Source organism: Muscardinus avellanarius, assembly GCF_963383645.1.
Source record: "Muscardinus avellanarius genome assembly, chromosome: 9".
NCBI lineage: Eukaryota > Metazoa > Chordata > Mammalia > Rodentia > Gliridae > Muscardinus > Muscardinus avellanarius.
Window position 1 is genome coordinate 93,595,931 of NC_137795.1, and position 20,634 is coordinate 93,616,564.

At 40.0% G+C, this 20,634-nt stretch overlaps 1 protein-coding gene across 1 annotated transcript in view; it reads left to right on the forward strand.

Annotated features, from left to right (window-relative positions):
• Positions 1–20,634, forward strand: part of EXOC4 (exocyst complex component 4) — a gene marked incomplete at both ends in the record, with an annotated part of 858,131 nt that overhangs the window by 722,034 nt on the left and 115,463 nt on the right. The window lies entirely within an intron of this gene.

Below are 20,634 nucleotides of genomic sequence, written 5' to 3' on the forward strand. Positions count from 1 at the left end.
TATTTTGTGAAACAAAGTCTCACTAAGTTGCAGAGGGCCTCATTAAGTGGCTGACACTGACCTGTGATCCTCCTGTCCCATCCTCCCAAGTACTGTGATTACAGGTGTTTATCACCAAGCCCAGCTCAGCTTTGAAAATTCTTAAATGCGGTTGATGGGATCAGAACTGGAGTTTGGGGGTGCTAAGTCAAACAATACATGAATTAGTCTTGAACTGTAGAAGGTGGAGAGATGGGCAACAAGGAAATAAGTCTCAGGACCGATTGTGCGATGTATCTAAACGATCAAAACAGCAAGAGTGATAGTGCCTGGAACTATATGGCAACCTTGTGAGTCCCAAGTATTGCTATTTGCATTCAACAGATAAGAAACTGAGGTGCAGAAAAAGTGACTTCCCCAAGTTCACAGAGCTAGAATTCGAACCTAGGTAACAACCTGGCTCCCAGGGTCGCCATACCAAGGACACAAGCCTAAACCTGAATCAGGATTTTCATGTTTCAGCATTTGAGTTATTATTTGTTTTCACTGTTTACAGTGTCTTTTCCTTCCAATAACAGGTTTTAAACAGCATGTTTATACAGCTATATCTGAAGGGAATCATGTACTGAAACCAAGAGTTTAGGTGCTTGAAAGCTGCCTTTTTTATTTCCCTCTGAGTTATAAATTTGCCTGATTAAAGCAAAGAAAATAAAAATAATCACTGTTGCCAGGCATGGTGGAGCACGTTTGTAATCCCTACGCTTAGGAGGCAGAGACAGGAGGATCGTGCAGGTTTGAAGCCCGCCTCTCTGGCTTATTAGACCCTGTTTCCAGATAAAATATAAAAAATAGGTCTGGGAGTGTAGCCTGGAGATAGAAGGGTTCCATCCCCAGTACCACAAAAAAAAAAAAAAAAAAAAAAATCACTGTTGAAAAGGTAAGAAAAATGCCAGGTGTGGTGACACAGGCCTATGATCCTAGTACTTGGGAGGCAGAGATGAGAGGATTGCAGGTTTGAAGGCCAACCTCAGCAACTTAGTGAAACCCTGTTTCAAAATAAAAAATAGAATAAATCTGGGGGTATAGCTCAGAAGTAGAAAACCCATGATCCTAATCCCCAGTACCAAGAAAAGAAAAGAAAAGAAAAGGAAGGAAGGAAGGAAAGAAGGAAGGAAGGAGAATAGAGAAAGAAAAAGAAAAAGGATGAAATGTGAAATAAATAAGGTTTTGGAAAGAGGAGGATGCAGTCCTGAAAAGGGAAGAGAGACTTAAGGACATTTTTCGCTGCTTTAGTTGGTGAAGTATTTGAAATATATCTTCTTAAGTTTGTCAGGACAATCAAATGAGTGATATATTGAGACTCCTTTTCTCTGTCTTATGAAATTATGAACTCAAGATGATGAGTAATAGCAAAATGTTATTCTCAATGATCAAGTGGTTGATTATGATCATTTCTAAGCTTTTATTTGGCATGGGTTCTACATTATATGTTTAGTGGAAAAAGAGTCCAAGCCAAAAGAGAAAGCAGGTCCGTGCTTTTCCCCCCCTTCTGTGGACTCTTACAGCAAACACGAGATCTTTAGTGAATATTGAGTGAATGGCATGGATTTCACAAACTGGAAGAATCAGCTGCTCCCCAACTGAAAAGTGTTAAGTGTAAATAATGGAAATGCTTCAAGATGGAAGAAAACACCTTGAGTGGAGTCTTCTGAAAGTTACAGGCCCGGTAACACTTTACCTGGGGAGGAATCACGGGCCTGAGCCCCGGCCCTCAACACTGACCTTGACTCGTTTGTTTTGTTTTGTCCTTTGGGAAGGGAGGGTCTTTGTTCAGTTTCTTCTCCCAGTTCAGATTTGACAATTATAAAAGAAACAGAAATCTAGCAAGGCTAGGAATATAATTAGACATAGAAATAGTATAAATAAAGTAGAGCATTAATAATTTTCTGGAAAATCTCACCTAGAAATTTAAAAGGTTCCCAACATAATATAAACAACAGCTATTAAAAGGTTACAGCTAACTACAGCTATAGAAGAATCTTTAGATAAATATGGCGAAGCAGGTAAAAGAGGTGATACGGGGGATGGGGAGATGTCAGCCATTTTGAACAAAACATTCATTGGAACACAGACATTCATTTCACTCCCTGTGGATGCTTAATATGACTTACAATGGAATTATAAAAGGAAAGATGAATCAGGAAACATGAATATATTAAATAAGTACGAGGGTAAAAAATGCTTTGCTAAAGCATTTCTTCTTCCTCCGGACCCTATCTCAATTCGTTTTTACTTTTTGCCAATTTTGTGCAAACCACTCTCTCTTCTATATCATATCTCACTTTGCCACCAAAGATCCCATCTCACTCTCTCCCCCAAGACCCCACCCCAGTCCTTTTTTAAAATCCTTCTTATTTTGAGACAGGGCCTTGCTAAACTGCCCACACCAGCCTTGAACTTTTGATCCTCTTGTCTCAGCCTTTCCAGTTGCTGGGATTATAGCATTGGGCCACCATGCCCTGCATTTAAAAAAAAAAAATGATGTATTCTTGTTCAAAACTAACAGAACATGCCAATGCAACTTTATTCCAAGTTGAGTTTCTCCATGATAACTCTAGGCTGGTGCTGTCAGTCTCTAAGTCATATGCTGTTTACCAGTTAGCTTTTTGCTTATTGTTACCAGTTTTTATTTTCATGGGATTTTCTACTTTGTTTATTCACGGCTAATACATCAGTGTACTCTTATACCAAAAAAGGGATATATATATAAAAAGTAGAAAAAATTCTGAGACTGTGTCCTCTCTCTCCTCTGCACCTCCATCTCTTCATCTGTCAGCCCTAACCTGTGAGTCTAGAATTTATTGGCTGCTTTTTTAAGTAACGTACATATCTGTGTGTATTTATTTTAACTAGCATACGAGGTCATAGTTAGGTCCACTAAAGTTCTGTTTTTTTATCTTGCTTATACAGTCTGGAGTAGACTGGAACTCCTTGTATAATGAGTAAACCTAGTGCATTCTTTCTGCCCATTTTGTCAAAATTTGAACAGTCTTTTACTACTTTTAGTTACTACTCAGGGTTCTAGTTTTAGTTGTTTATATGTATGGCCTGCTCTCTGCAAACATCCATCATTTGTTTAGTGTTTCAGAAAGATAGCCTTTAATTATAAAGCTGTTTTATAAGAAAATTTGGCTAATTCCTTGATGAGTGCTATTTTCCAGGGACGTTTCCAGGAAACATTATCATAAAAAAGCAGGTTGGACAGGTGTGGTGGTGTATACTCCTGTAATCCTAGTAGTTGGGAGGCTGAGACAGGAGAATCACAGGTTTAAAGCCAGCCTCAGCAATTTAGCAAGGCCCTCAGCAGCTTAGTGAGACCCTTTTCAAAATAAAAGGGGCTGGGGTATAGCTCAGAGGTAGAATACCCTGAATTTATTCCCCAGTATGTACACACACACATGCACACACACACACACACACACACACACACACACACACACACCAGAGACTGCCTGCAGCAATAGATTGTTAAACCAACAGGTTCCTAGATGTTTCTAGATAGAATCAGGATTCAGTACTAATATCAAAGGTATTGTTTTGTGTGTGCATGTATATGGTTCTAGGGATGGAACCTAGAGGTATTCTACCTCTGAGCTACATCCCTAAACCAATTTTATATTTTATTTTGAACCAGGTCTCCCTAAGTTGCTGAGTGTCTGGCCAAGTTGCTGAAGCTGGCCGCAAATCTGCAATCCTCCTGTCTTAGCTTTCCAAGTACTAGTATCACAGGTATGCACCACCATACTTAACCCCACAAAAGAGTTGAAATACCAATATCAACTCCCAGATGAATGCATATATACCTGACACTCAACTCTCTGTCCAAGTGTATATCGCTACTTGCTTCTTGCCAACCCACCTACAAGTAGACTCTAAGTAAAATAGCCCTTTACTCTAAACACTTTGGAGTGATGTCCCAAGAACAGATATCCTCTTAGGCACCCACCTCTTTATCATATGTATGTAGCTGACCTAAGAAATTATCACAAACATAGTGGCTTAAAACATAAACTTGCTGTCTTACAGCTTAAAGTAGGTCAAAAAGCCCAACACAGGACGTCTGGGAAGATGGCGACCAAGAAAAGCGGGGCTTAAGAGCCCCGCTAACAACCAATCTCCATTACCACAAAATCAGCACCTTTCATAGCCAGAAAACACCATCACCAGAGAAACAAAAAAATCACCAGGCTCCAGAGAGAAAGCGGACTGAGAACAGCTCAGAGCCACAGAGGAGATACACCAGCCTCATGCCTGAGGACACAGCAGCAGCGCCATACTGCCGGCGGCAGCGGCAAATTCACCAGACGGCTACAGCAAGCCGAGGTGAGCCGCTGCGGAACAGCCAGGCGGGATTTTCAGTGCAGGGAGCATCTAAAGCTCCCAGTGGCTGAGCTCAGCACACACTGCAGGGACTCAGAGTGGAACTCAAAACCAAGAAGAAATAAGCCAGCCTCACAGCCGAGGGCGTAGCAGCGGCGCCATATTGCCACCGGCGGCAGCAGCAGCGAATTCACCGAGTCCAGTACAGCTACATCTGCATACTCAAGAACAGTGAGTCAAATTGCAGGCCACAGAGGAGAAATCCCAGTACTATACTCCCTGGGACTTGACCCAGTGGAGGAGTGGCGGTGGCAGAGATATCACACCATAGGAGAACATGCAACCTGGCACCCCCCATAGTTTAAAGCAGCCTCTATCGACTCCCTGGGTCGGAGACTCTGTGATACAACCCAGTAAAGGAGTAGTGGGGTCTGAGATACTACAGACTCGAGATCCAGAGCACCTTAAGTGAAGTCATAGTGACCCAAGGGAAGAACCTAGGGAAGGCACAAACTTCCAAAATCATGGGAAAGAGGAATAACACTGGAGCAATGAATGCCCACAACCCCACAACATCAGAACCCGATAAAACAGAAAATCAGAGATTTCTAGAAGATCAAATCAGGAAAATAACTGTAGAAATAATAGAGGTGCTTCGAAAAGAACTCAGAGAGAGCCAAAAAGAGATAAAGGATGCAATTAATGAAGTAAAGGCCTCAATTAAAAGCACAAACAACTGATTAGACCACATGGAGAACAGAATCTTGCTCTTAGAAGATGATCATTCCAAAAATGAACGCATAGTTTCTAATCTAGAAAAAAATATCCAACAGCAGGAATCTGACATTGAAGAAATATGGGCCCATTTTAAGAGAGCTAACCTAAGAATAATTGGAATAGAGGAGGGAAAAGAAAGTGAAACCAAAGGGATCAACAATCTCTTCAAGGAAGTAATAGCAGAAAATTTTCCAAACATAGAGCAAGAGGTTGATACACAGATCCAGGAAACTTATAGAACTCCCTTTAGACAGGATTGGAGAAGAGGATCCCCACGCCACATAATTGTCAAAATGACCAATGTGGAAGCCAAGCAGAGAATCTAAAAGGCAACAAAAACAAAGGGCCAAGTGACATTCAGAGGCAAACCAATTAGAATCACTCCAGACTTCCCAAACCAAGTCATGAGAGCCAGAAGGGCTTGGAGTAACATATTCCAAACCCTGAAAGAAAACAACTTTCAGCCAAAAATTTTCTACCCAGCAAAACTTTCTATCAAATTAGATGGAGAAATAGGAAGCTTCCATGACAAACAGAAACTGAAGGAATTTATGTCTTCAAAACCAGCGCTAGAAAAAATACTCAAAAAGATTAACTATAAAGAAGAAATAGGTAACACACACCAGAACCAGAGAAACAAGATTTTCCTCCATCCAACAGACAACTAAGATTGGTTATCTGTGGAGATTCATTATTTATGTTAGTCTTTTGCCTATCTCTAAATTGTATTGTTTGCTTTTATTGTTGTTAGTTTTTAGGATTTCTAGTTGGAATATTAATATACCTTCAGATATAGCATTTGGAAATATTTTATCCCATTCTATTAGTAACTTTTAACTCTGTTTACATTGTCTTTGGATATACAATATTTTTTTTTTTAGGGAGTTTGTATACTCTTCTGTTGCCTGTGCCATTGAAATCATATCCAAGAAATCACTGCCAATTTCAATGTTGTGAGGTTTTATGTCCCAGATTTTCTTCTAAAAGTTTATAGTCTTAAGATTTATATTTAGGTCTTTTATCTATTTTGAGTTAATACTTGTATATGGGATTAAGTAAGGGTCCAATTTTATTCTTTTCCATGTAATTATTATTTTTTAACAATATTTAGTTAAAAGATTATTATTTCCTCCACCAAAGGTCGTGGAAACCTTGTCAAAAATAACTTGATAATATAGGGAAGAATTTAGCTCTAGGCTTGTATTTAACTCCAATGGTTTATATATCTGCCTTTAGAACAGTACTACACTGTTTCAATTATTGTAGCTTTATATGGTTTGAAATCAGAAAGTATATATCTTCTAGCTTTGTTCTTTTTCAAGATCGTTTTGGGTATCTAGAGTCCATATTCCATATTAGGATAGATTTTTTTCTGAAAAATAAATATATAAATATATGATAGTTTCATCTAAAAAAAATAGAAAAAAATATTCTCTGGTAAGAAAGAAAGTAAAAAGAAATATTGAAATGTTATCTTTAAGTCATCAAAAGCTTGGTATCAGACAAATGAAACTGTTATGTGAGATTATCATTTTTAATTTTGGATAAATTGCTATAATACTAGATGTCAACCACTAAGCCAAGCATGGGAAGGAGGGATGGGGAGAGAATGGGGTGGGAATCGGGTAGGGGCTGACTGGGCGATGTGTGCATGTATGTCTACAAAAGTTTGTATCCCACTACGATGTATGAATACAGTGTACCAATAAAAAATAAATAAACAAACAAACAAACAAATAAATAAATAAAAAGCCCAACACAAGCTTCACTAGGCTAAAATCAAGGTTTCTGCAGGGTCTCATTTCTTCTTGGAGGCTCCAGGGGAGGATGCATTTCTTCGTCTTGCTACTTCTTAGAGGCCAGCCTCGTTCCTTGATCCATGGCCTCCCTCCATCTTCCAAGTGAGCTTCCTAGCATCTCTTTGCCCTTTCTTCCATGATCACACCTCACCCCCTGACTCCAGTCAGGAAAGGGTCTCCTCTTTTAGGGGCAATGTAATTAGAGTTGGCAGGCCCATATAATCTAGGATAATCTGTATCAAGGTGCTTAACCTTAATCACACCTTAATCATACCTTATTCCTGCCTGTTCTACAATTCCACATCAACCAGATCATATAATACATACTCTTTTGTGCCCCACTTTTTTCACACAGAATAACAATTTGAGCTTCATCCATGTTATTGCTTTTATCAGTACCATATGTTTATTGTTGAGTGGTTTTTCATTATATGGATATACTAAAATTCATTTTTCCATTCTCCAGTGAATGGACATTCAGGTAGTGTTCACCTTCAGTCTCTTATAAATAAAACAAAAATAAATACAGACTTATTTATAAATATAGAAATATTGATAAATAATACAAATAGTATATAATATTATAAATACAGCAAATATAAAACATAATTATAAAATAAGCATTAAATAATATATTACTATTTTAAATGTAAATACAATTATAAAATATAAATAATAATGAAACATTAATATAAATATTAAGTATTAGAAATAATAAATTTATAAGTTTATTTTTAAAACAAAAATAGATCCGGGCGTGTTGGTGCACACTTATAATCCCCGCACTTCGGAGGCTGAGACAGGAGGACCACACAGGTTCAAAGCCACCCTCAGCTATTTAGTGAGGTTCTCAGCAACTTACTGAGACCCTGTTTCCAAATAAAGTATAAAATAGGTCTGGGAGTATATCCTGGAGGTAGAAAAGCCCCTGGGTTCACCTCTGGTACCACCAAAAAAAAAAAAAAAAAAAAAAAAGAATGATGCTTATTTCTCATTAGTCATTATAAAATCTCTCTCCGTGTGCTTTTATTCTTTTGGACACTGACATAGAAGTGGAGTTGTCAGCCGTAGGAGAGGCTCCATTTTCCTTATGTGACCCGCTAAGAGAGTCCTCGGTGCTTCCCCTGCTTCTCAGCATCTTGTTCCAGTCTTCATTCTCTAGGAGGGTTTATAGAAGACTGGCTTTATTTCTTTCTCAAGTGTTTGATAGATGTCAAAAGTAAACCCATGTAAACCTGCCTTTTTCTTTTTTAGGAGTTTTTTCTTACTATTTCAATTTCTTTAATATATATAGCACTATTTATATTTTCTATTTTTATATATATTTTAAGAATTGTGTATCAAAGACTTTGTCATCTAAGCTATGGAATCACTGGCACAAATTGGCTTAAAATATCCCCTTATTATGCCTCTAATGTATAAACAATCTATAGTGGTGCCCCTTATTTAATTCTTAATGTGTGTTCCCTTGCTTTTTTTTCTAAATCTTTGTCCTTAGGTCAAGAGTTGACCAACTCTTTCTGTAAGGGGACAGATAGCAAATATTTTAAATGCTGTGGCCATGCAGTCTCTCCCCTTGCCTCTCAGCTCTGCTGTTACAGTATGGAAGAAGTCATAGACAATACACAGAGAATGAGAATGGCCACGTTCTCATAAAACCTCATCTACAAAAAGGCTTGATTTCACCCTCCCATGCCAACCTCTGATTTCATCACTTTCATAAACTCTTGACTTTGTTCATTTTATTAATTTTCTCAAAGGATCCATTTTCTTGTGTCACTGATTTTCTTCTACTGTTGAGATATTTATTTTTCTGATTTCTGTGAGGGGGGGGTGTTTTCTTACTTTGGCTTTAATATTTGCTCTCTCTTATCTAACTTCTTAAAATGAAGTCACTACCCCTAACCATTTTTCTAATGTGTTTAAAATTGTACTCTTCTTTTCTTTTTTTACCCAGGGGCTTTTCTACGTCCGGGCTATACTCTCAAACCTATTTTATATTTTATTTGCAAACAGGGTCTCACTAAGTTGCTGAGAGCCTCACTCAGCTGAGGCTGGCTTTGAACCTGTGCGATCCTCCTGTCTCCGCCTCCCAAGCGCTGGGATTACAAGTGTGCGCCACCACACCCAACTTAAAGTTGTAGTTTTCTAAGTATTTTTCCAGCTGTGTCCCACAGATTTCAATATATATCACTTAATTCAAAATACTTTCTCTTTTCCTTTGGACTTCTTCTGTGAATCCCAGGTTACTTAGAAGTGTGTTGCCAAAATTTCAAATATTCAGAGACATCCCAGATACATTTTTGTCACTTATTCATAATTTAATTCTTAGCCGTGCGTGGTGGCCCATGCTTATAATCCCAGCATTTGGGAGGCTGAGACAGGAGGATCGCAGTTCAGGGACAGCCTCAGCTACTTAGTGAGGCCCTTTGAAAGTCATTGAGTTCCTGTTTCCAAAATAAAGAATCAAAAATAGGTCTGGGAATGTAGCTCAGAGGTAGAATGCCCCTGTGTTCCATCCTCAGTACTGTAATAATGATAATAATAATAATAATAATAATAATAATAATAATTTTGTAGTACTTACTATACTTGTTTTAGTAATGTCCCCAGAATATGATCTACCTTGATTACTCTTCCAAGTAAAATTGTGATGAATATTCCACATTAATTCAGTGATGTATTCTATAATTATAATTAGGATATGTATGTATATCCATATATAATTAAAATTATAATATGTATGTGCATATATATCTTCACACACACACACGCACACCTGCATCATGGTCTGGAATGGGTTTTGCTTCATTATTTTTTCTTTTCCCAGGAGGTCACCATTTTATGTTGCCTGTTGCTCAGCATCTCAACACTTATTTAATTATTTTATCCAGTTTTGTAGTTGGCTCATGGCAGGAGATCTGCTCAGTATCAGTTCCCCTATCGTGGCTGAAAGCAGAAGTCATCTTCACTTTTACTGTTCTTGAGACTTAAATTGTCCAGCATGTAGCCAGGAAGAATCTCATTTTCTTTTGACGTGACCCCAGTAATCTTTGATCATTTCTAGTGGATCAAAATGTCCTAGCTTCATCTTGCATATGTTCTTCCCCGGAAAGACTCCTAGCATATCCCAGGAATCCTGGTTTCTTTTACCCTTAAGGTATATTATTTAGAAACTAAATCTGAAGCCAGGCCTGCTGGCCCACACCTATAATCCAAATACTTGGGAAGCAGAGACAGTCACACACACACACACACACACACACACACACACACACACACACTAAATCTGAGCACTAAATGTGCTCATACACATCACACCAAGCCATTGACACCTTAATGACAGTCACGGTTAATTTCTCTGGATGTTGAGTGTTGCTGAGTAGGAACTCAGACACCTCAATTTCCCGTTACCTAGAAAAAAATAATATTGTTCTAAGTCTCAAGCAAAACTGCAGGAGAAAGGAAATTGCTGATGTTTTCCCATATGCAGCTTGACTGCAGAGAACACACTGAGTGCTGTGGGCTCCATCCAGCTGTGTCCCGGGGCACGGGGGGGGGGGGGGGGGCACAGCCTCATCCGGTTAGGCCCAAACATCGCACGGTGCTAAATGGTAGAAGAAAAGTTGGTAAAGAAAACAACTGAAAAACCTGATTGTGCTCACTGAAGAGGAAGAGAAACTTCTAGAAAGAACCAATTACTTGTTAAATATGAAAAATAGCCGCTCACGCGATGGCGTGCGACTAAACGCGCATGAGGGAGAACCATTGAAGGATAAAGCTAGCGATGAGTTTTAGCGGTTTCTAAGGAGGAAGAAACAATATTGTAATCAAGATAACTGGACAATTTTATTACTTTCTGTTTATGAGGGCTTAGTGGAGATCATTTTAGAAAAACAATTTTTGAAAACCTGATTAAATTATCCATCAGTATGGTACGACCCCATTATTTTTGACATGAACAAATTAGACAGGTTTTGAAAGGGTTGAAGATTGAGCAGTCGTTAAAAAAAAAAAAAAGCAGTAGTGCTGAATGAAAATGTCATTGTCACATCTCATAAGAATCAGTCAGTATTATTAGGGACCCAGGTAGGCGACCTAACCTTTTTATCACCTTTTCATCGGTGTGAGCTTTGCCAGATAATGCCAAAGTGATTTTTAATGGGTCACCTTAACATGTCTCAATTTCTATCTCTAAACAACAGAACTCCTTGATCCCCTTGCCAAAGAATTTAATCGGTTTCCAGGAGCATTAAATATAGTCAAATATCATTACCGTTAGATCTTGTACAAGTCAAGGTCTAACATGAGGGGAAAACCTTCAAGGATTTACCTCCGAGGAAATTTAATGCAAAGAATTGCTCATGTAGTTTCATAACCCACAGATTGGCAACGACAAGAGCCGTTGCCGCCATGGCCAACACCACCAGCACCAGCTCTCCATCGTGATGCCGAGGGGCAGGGGCATGTTAGTGGACCACCTGAGCTCCCAGGGGAAGCTGGCGGAGGCCAGAGGCAGAGCCAGAGAGAGGATGCTGCCAGTGCCAGAGATGCCCCAGCATGGAGAGCCAGGGGTGTGCATGTCCTGGCTTCCCCTTCTCCTTTGCGCCTACGTTTCCCACCCTGGACTTCCTCCAGTGGTCAGGACCCCGCTGGGGGCCAGAAAACATCGAACAAGGGTCAGGCCCTCTCCCCCAGTACAGATCAGAGCCCGGAAAGGTAAGGAATGATGACTCTTAAAATAAGGCAGCAGAGTTTCAGGGTCCAGCCCTTTTATTATTCCCTACCGATTCCTACCCTATCTCAGAAGTTCCTGCTTCTGCTTAATTCAAGGTAACTGTTCATCATTTAAAGCTATTCCCGCCCTTCCCCCAGCAAGGAAGACTCAAAAGTCCCATCAGCTACTGCATGCATTTCAAGTCTAGGATATCCACAGTCCTCCATTTCAGGTTAGATAGATTCCTTATCTCCAAACTAGAGTGGAAAGGTAATCACTACCAATGGTGCTCATACAGAATAGCAGGGAAATACCACTTCATACCCATTAGGACAGCTATTGTTTAAAACAAACAAAAATTATAAACTAGCTGATGTCGTCAAAGATTAATCTGGAGAAAATGGAAGCCTTATGCATTGCTGGCAGGATTGTAAAATGCAGCCACTGTAGAAAACAATTTGGCTGCTCCTCAAAAGGTTAAATAAAGAATTACACTATGATCCAGCAAGTCTACTCCTAGGTATACACCCAGAAGGATTTTAAAGCAGGGACTATAATAGATACTTGTACACCAATCGACAGCATTGTTCAAAGCCAAGCAACTGAATTGCCTATCAACAGTTGAATGGAGAAGCAAAACATGCTATGTATATGATAAAATATTCTTCATCTTTATAAAGGATAAATAAAATTCTGATATGCTTACATTACAGCAAAGACAAACCTCAAAAACATTCTAAATGAAATGTACTAGACACAAAAGTGTATATATTGAGTAATTCCAGTTATTTGAAGTGTCTAGCATAGGCAGATTTATAGCACATGGTAGAATAGTGGTTATCCCAGGCTGAGGGGATATGGAATGTTACTATTGTTTAATAGGCATAGAGTTTCTTGGGATGATGGGAGGATTCTTGAAATAGGTGGTTACACAGCATTGTATATGTACTTAATGCCACTAAAATGGCTTATATGACAAATTTATCCATTTTAAATGATTAATTTTTATTATGATATAATATGCATTGATACATTTGTACATTTTCACCCAAAATTTAAAAAATAGATGAAGTTCAAAACAAAAAGGAAGCATTGATTTAAGCATGCATTAAGCCAGGCATGGTGATGCATGCTTGTAATCTCAGCACTTGGGAGGCTGAGATAGGAGGATCACAAATTCAAGGCCAGCCCCAGCTACTTAGTGAGGCCCTCTGCAACTTAATGAAATCCTGTCTCAAAATAAAGAATAAAACAGGGGTTGGGGTGTAACTCAGAGGTAGAATGCCCCTGGGTTCCATCCCCAGTACTACAAAAATAAATAAATAAATACAAACATACATACATACATACATACATACATACATACATAAGCAAAAAAACATGTTAAAATGCAAGGTTGCTGCAGTCTTTTCTGATCCCAAGGCAGTGGGTGATTTTTTTTTGGGGGGGGTATTGGGGGTGGAACCCAGGGGCTTTTCTACCTCAGGTCTACACTCCCAGACCTATTTTATACTTTATTTAGAAACAGGGTCTCACTAAGTTGCTGAGAGCCTCACTAAGTAGCTGAGGCTGGCTTCGAACCTGCACAATCCTCCTGTCTCAGCCTCCCAAGTGCTAGTATTACAAGCGTGCGCCACCACGCCCGACTTGGCAGTGGGTGATATTTATCACTTACTTCAGGCACCCATCCCATGTGGCTCTTGCCCTCTGCCAACACGTCGTCTGGTCAGAGTTCTCTGCCTGTTGGTGTTGCATCTAGCCTTTGTTCCTCAAGGGCCTGGCTCTTTGTGGGTTCCCCTTTGTCAGGTTGCTGTGGGTTTTCAGTGACTTTTACAGTGGACATGGACATACCAGGAGGGATCCCAGCAAATGCAACACAATCTAGCCTGCCCTTACTTTCCCCTTGGTAAATCAGGTCCCTCATTCCAGGCAGCCAGGTAACCCCTGTGTCTGCCTGTTGGTTCAGTGGCGTGAGAAGTCCAGAATAGCCAGATGGCAACCTCTCCTTCCAGTTAAATGTGGTCATTGTTGCATCTCCCAGTGGGAGCATTCCTGGTCACCACCAGCCCAAGAATTGGAGAGAAAAAAGCAAAACTTCCATGAGTAGTACTGCTAATGAGAAGAGGGGTCATTGCTACTTTGGTTCTCAGAGTCCCAGATCCTTGTTATTGGGCGGGGGATGGGGCACTGTATATTGGTCTCTCCATCTCAAAGTATTCCCATGGTCTAGCCTTCTAAGTAATTTCCCAACTGGTGCATAGATGAATTCTGCCTAGGCCATTCCAACCCCTTTGTCAGGCACTGTCTGTCTGGGCATTTGGGTGTACAACAAGAGGGGAGAATTCTAGGAGATTGCTCCCTGCTTCACCGCTTTTGTTGTAAAAATAAGTTTTAGGTCAGCCACATTGTTGAATGGGATACCGTGAGTGTGAATAAGACCTTGAGTAGACCTACTGGAGTGGTGCTGGTAAAATATTTTAGGCAAGCTAGGAAGGTGGTTCCGTACTCAGAGCCTGAGTTACAGGTGAGTACAGTACCACCTCTGAGATGTGGAAGTCTGTCCATCTGCTTGACCAGTCCTCTCCCTTCCTGGCTCTGTTCTGTGTCGTTAGAAAACTCCTCTTCACCCGTTATGTCCTAGGCTCTCGGGGCTGTTATCTCAAAGCTGGGCTGCGCAGTAGAGAGCAGTGGGTAGTATACATGGGTGGGGGGAAGGAAGAGAAAGGGGTGGCCCTAAGTGTATTTGTCCTGTGAGCGGATATAGCACTTAGATAAAAATCTATCACTCTGAAACCATTTATCATGTTTCCTTCATAATTTCATTGACTCTGCAGATTTTTTTTGCCCTTCCTTTCAGCAGATAACAGAATTATTTAAAGACTAAATGGAGATGATTTTGTGCATCTTTGGCAAAATTCTCTTAAATGAGTTCTTGTAAGACAGCCTTCTTTAAGGATTATAATTGTGTGATAAAATTAAGTTAGGCAGGTTGAGCCCTCTTGGTAAAATTCTCTTAAATAACTTTTTGTCAAATCATCCTCTTTAAAGATTAAAAAAAAAATTGTGTGGTAAAAATTCAGCTTAGCAGGTTTAATACCCTTCTTGGGTTTTCTAAGCCTCTGTGTGAACTTATTGACCAACTGGTTATGAAGAGGACTGTGCAAATGGGATTCAGTACCTAAACCCTGCAAGTTTTGGGTTCTGCCTCCTGTTTCTGGCTGGTTCTGATGATCTCTGGGCGATCATGAATACCTTCACCTTCTCAACATAGTCATTCTATTGCACGTGGCACTCAAAAATATGTAATGTCCTCATTAAATACTGTATTTTAAGAGTAAGTAAAAGATGAAGACTATGTGAAATATCAGATGAAGAAAGAGGAAATAATTCTAGCCCAGATGCCAGGTGGCTGTGATTCTGTCAGGGGATGGCGACAGCATCTTTAGCATACCTAAAGCCACAAGTCCAGACCAGCCTCAGTTCGACCGCCCATTGCCTCCCAATTTGGCTCTAGTAACTATAATACCCATACCCTCCTGTCTTCCATTTGGGGATTTCTTTTATTTTCTTTTTTTATTGGTGCATTGTATTCATACATCATAATGTGATAAAGAAAAAACTTGTGTAGTCATACATGCACACATCGCCCAGTTAGTCCATATCCCATCCCCACCCCTCTTCCTCCCCATCCCTTTTTCCCATGTTGGTTTAGTGGTTGACATCGATATGTTTAAGTATATCATGTGCTTTAGAGAGTTTCCTTCTCCCCCCCTCCCATACCTCAGTTAAGTTACCTTGTTTGCTCCTCTATAGGATCTCCTTTTTCACCTGGAGCTCCTCCTATGACCCATATCATCTTAGCTTTCACATATTAGGGAAAACATCCAATATCTTACTTTTTGTGACTGACTAATCTTGCCGAGCATAATGTCCTCCAGTTCCATCCATTTCCCTGAAAATGATGTAATTGTGTTTTTTTATTGGCTGAGTAAAATTCCGTTGTGTACATATCCCACAGTTTTGTAATCCATTCATCTGTTATCAAAAATGGGCAAATGAACTAAATAGACACTTCATGAAAGAAGAAATTCAGTGGCCAATAAATGCATGAAAAAATGCTCAACATCATTGGCAATCAGAGAGATGTAAATCAAAACTACCCTGAGATTTCACCTAACTCCAACTAGAATAGCAGTCATTCAAAACACAAACAACAACAGATGCTGGCAAGGATATGGAGAAGTGAGAACTGTAAAACATTGTTGGTGGGATTGCAAATTAGTGCAACCATTTTGGAAAACAGGATGGAGGATCCACAGAAAAATGGGAACTAATTTACCATTTGACCCAGCAATACCACTTCTGATATCTATCCAAAAGAAACCAAACTAAACTACCAAATTAATTCTTGTGTATCTATGTTCATAGCTGCACAATTCACCATTACCAAAGTATGGAACCAGCCAAGATGTCCATCAACAGATGAATGGATTACAAATCCATGTTGGGATTCTTAACATGCTTATTTGAATTCTTTTTCATTTGGGGTGAAATTTTCAACATTTCTTTTGATTAAAAAGTAAGCATAGTTTTTGTAAATAAGGTGGAAAATTCAGAAAGGCACAAAGCATGATCCAGTCACACAATTAATATTTTGGACATATAGATATCCAATCTTTTTTCACTTCCTGTGTATAATTATTTTCTTATTATTATACAGTGCATGCAGTTAAATAATAGTTTATTTTACTCAATTACATATCATGGCTAAAAATAAGCCACACCAAATGCTTTTCTGTGATATCAAGTATTTTCTACCATATAATTTTTAATGACTCCATGGGTTTTCATTACATGGATATGCTATAATTTAATAAATCAAAGGGTTTAGGGGGAAGAAATCTGTAGTCAAGTAGCTAAAGCCATCCCTCTGAGGTTATTGTAACACATAAGATTCTTCCACCAAGCTCTTTCACACCCACAAATCCTCGGAGGGATGAATTTTTTGTGTGTGAAATGGTTATAGCTGTCAATCAGTTACCCTCCATGTCATGGTTGCTGTGCTCTTTCCAGGTTCTTAGGGGGCGATTATGGATTCCTGTCAAATGAGATGTCTACTATGTATTCAACACGAGGCAGTTTGTATTTTTCCCAGTCTACTGCTCCCCGTCTGAGGAGGTTAAGCAAATCTCAGTGAGCCGAAGGGAAACGGGATAGGCATCTAGTGCTGTAAGCGCACCGCAGACGTGCCTGGGGCCCCCAGATCCCAAGCGATCGGATTAGACTCTACATAAATACATTTGTCTTGATTGTCATATTCCACCCCGGGTTACACCTGCATGCATAAAAATGGCTCCGAGCCTGGCTTTCAAAGCTGTTTGCCTCCCCTGTTGCTTTTTAACCACCCAGCTCAGAGGCATTTTTGTGTGTGTGTTCTATCTATCAAGGATGATTAAGGGCTGCAAGAGTTGATATATAAGGGCAGATTAAGAAAACTAAATATTTACAACTGAGTGGCAGCCAGGGAAAAAGATATTAGAAATGTCTTCTGGACTCAAAGCATGGAAGAGACATAACTTTGCTTTTCCAGTAACTGGATTTTAGGGGTATCTAAATTCAGAAAGTTTCCTGAGGATGACATCACCTATTGGGGATTGCATTTAGCAGCTAGTAAAAGAAACTTGAAATGGCAGTGGCTTAAGCAGAGAGGGTTTCATTTGCTCTCCAGTGACACGAAGCCCAGAGACATCTTGTCTGGGACCACAGTACTGCTCCGTGACATCACCAGGATGCGGTGCCCTCTTAGCCTTTGGCTCCATCGTTCTCAGCAACAGCCTCCACACTCAGGGTCACTGATGTTTGAGAAGAGCTTCTGTGGCTCAGTTGCTCTGGCTGCCTTCCAGAAAGGGGAAAGCCATAGAGGTCCCTGCTGACTAAGATAACTGGAGAGGGAACTTTATTTTAAGATTTGATTTCACCTAATGTATCGTCAGCCACCTCACCTGCAAGAGGGGCAAGGACATTGAGTGGGTTTCTTTTTTCTTAAGATTTTATTTCATTTTGCTTTTTAGTTGGCACATTAGTGGCCCCAACAATATCGGGGTCTTCTTACCGGGAAGGCATGGAAATGAGAACTGGATAGGCAACCAGTGCTTCCCATCCGTGATTCCCATGTGGAAGACTGTGTGGAAGACTGTGTGAGCTCCAGGGGCACATGCTGTAGTGTTATAAGGTTCCATTTGAAAAGCTAGCCCTCGAGATCTAACATGTTTACCGCTGCTCATTCTTGCCTATTAAATTTATTCACCATCATATGCCTTGAGTTGACTAGGCATCTAAACAAAAAAAAAAAAGGAATAATAATAGCTATACTGATTAGCTTTACCAAGTTCCAAGTAAGTTCCAAGTGATATACACCTTGTTTGTTTGTTTGTTTGTTTGTTGATACTGGGGAATGAACCCAGGGACATTCTACCTCTGAGCAGCACTCCAGCCCTATTTATTTTATTTATTTTGATATAGGGTCTCATTAAACTGTTCAGAGCCTCTCTAGTTCCTAAAGCTGGTCTTGAACCTGTGATGCTCCTAAGTCTCCCAAATACAGGAATTACAGGTGTGCACCACAAGATGTTAAGTATAGAGAAAATAGATTTGCTGTGAGTTGCTAGTAGTTGAACTGGGCTATTGTATACATGGAATTTGTTATACTCTTAACTTTGGTAATTATTGAAATTTTTCCAATAAAAACGTTGTAAGATTTCTGGGTGGCATGGCACACACCTGTAATCCCAGCTTCTCTGGAGACTAAAGCGGAAGGATCACAAGTTTAAGGCCAGCCTGAGCAACTTAGTGAGACCTTGCTCAAAAATAAAAAAAAGCCTGAGAATATAGCTGAGTTGTAATGCACCACTAAGTTCAATCCTCAGTACTGAAAAAAAAAAAAGAAGGACCTTATCTAATCTTTGTATTACTTCTAAAAGGTCAGTAGCGTTACCCCTGGATAGCAACACTGAGGACCCAGCAGGTGGCAGATTCAAGATCCAAGCCAGTTTCTCCTGATTTTGAAACCTATGTTCTAACTCTTGCTACTACCCAAAAGGGAAGCTCCTGGAAACAAGTTAGAAATGCGGCATTTGGGGCCCTACCCAGGACCTGTGTGTGATAAGACCCCAGATAAAACTGGTCAGCACACTCATCCCCCTGCACATCATTGTCCCCAGAGCTTCCACTTATCAAAATCAATCACTTGAGACTTTTCTTTAAAAAGGGTAACTAGCCGTTTGCTGCATTGATCATGAGTCACTACTTGGTAGCACAAGCATTTTAATAACCTTTTAGTTCACAACAATCATTTCAACTTTATCTTCTATAATTGTAGGTATTGTGTGTCAATTAAACATCTTTCTGGCCATATTTTACCTATTACTAGTAACTGCTTGCTCAAAACTTAATTGAGCTTTCCCCATGGAAATAAAGCCTACATGTTCTCACTTATGTTGTTCTGTTTTGTTTTGTTGTTTTGTTTGTACTGGGGATTGAACCCAGGGGCATTCTACCTCTGAGCTATACCCACAGCCCTTTTTAGTTTTTATTTTGAAACAGAGTCTCACTAAGTTGCTGAGGCTGGCCTTGAACCTGCAATCCTCCTGCCTTGGTTTCTCAAGTACTGGGATTACAAGCATGCGGTACCCACCAGGGACAGCTGCCCTGGGTTTCAAAGCCTTAAGACACACAGGAAACTCCAGGTGTCTGTTCAGCCTCTGCCAGTTCCAGCTGTGCTTACCCACCATGTGTAACTTTCCTGAAAAGATGTAATTTTTTTTCTTCCTACTGTCCTCAACCATCTTTTTTCATTTCAGACCTCTCTCTTTTGGAAAGAAAGAGAGCTATTAAAATTAGGCAGCCTGTGTCCCGGCTTCACCGCTCATGTGTCTTGTGGGCAAAGTAATTCAGGTCTCACCACCATTTTTCCTCTGTGCAGCAGCTGTGGTGGAGGCACCCAGGGTTCCTTCCATGCTCTCTCCTGAAACCCCTTGGAACTTGATTTTTTCAGCCTCTCAAAACAGTTTGTGGAAACTTGGCTCTGTGTGAATCCCACCCAATTATATTTTTCCAGTTAGTAAAAGGATCCTGGCACCGATTTTTTTTATTGGTTTCTCTTTCTAAATGACAAATACCATAATGCTTATTTGCCTGACATCCTTTTTAGAATAAATAAATGAAGAAAACCCTCATTTCATCTCAAGTATAACCTGCTCTTAGAAAGGCTGGGTCCTCTTTGCTTTAGAATATTTAAAAATATTTTCTAAGCCTGATGTGGTAGCACCTGCCTATAATCCCAGTACTTGGGAGACTAAAACAGGAGAATTGACCTTATTTAATCTTATCTTGAACCACCGGGTTCAAGGACAGTTTCACAACTTAGTGATACTCTCTGCAACCTTGTTACTAAATAAAAAATAAGCCAAGCGTGGTGGCGCATGCTTGTAATCCCCGCGCTTAGGAGGCTGAGACAGGAGGATCTCACAGGTTCGAAGCCAGCCTCAGCTACTTAGTGAGGCTCTCAGCAACTTAGTGAGCCATTGTTTCCAAATAAAATATAAAATAGGTCTGGGAGTATAGACCAGAGGTAGAAAGCCCCTGGGTTCCATCCCCTATGCCACACACACACACACACACACACACACACACACACATAAAAAGCTGGGATTGTCGCTCAGAGGTAGAATGTCCTTGGTGTCAATCCCCAGTACCACATAATTAAAAAAAAAAAATACTTTCTAGCCACCAAATTAACCTGGTTAGTCTTTATTCTTATTACAATAAATTATAAGCAATGCATGTATTTGGCACCCTGAGCTGCTAATCAGCTTCCACAGCTGAAGAAGAAGCAAGAAAACACAGGAGAGGACAGCAGAGAAGTCGGCCCCAGGGACCGCCAGTGTCATTCAGGCCCGTCCTGGTTCCTGGTGAAGGTACATC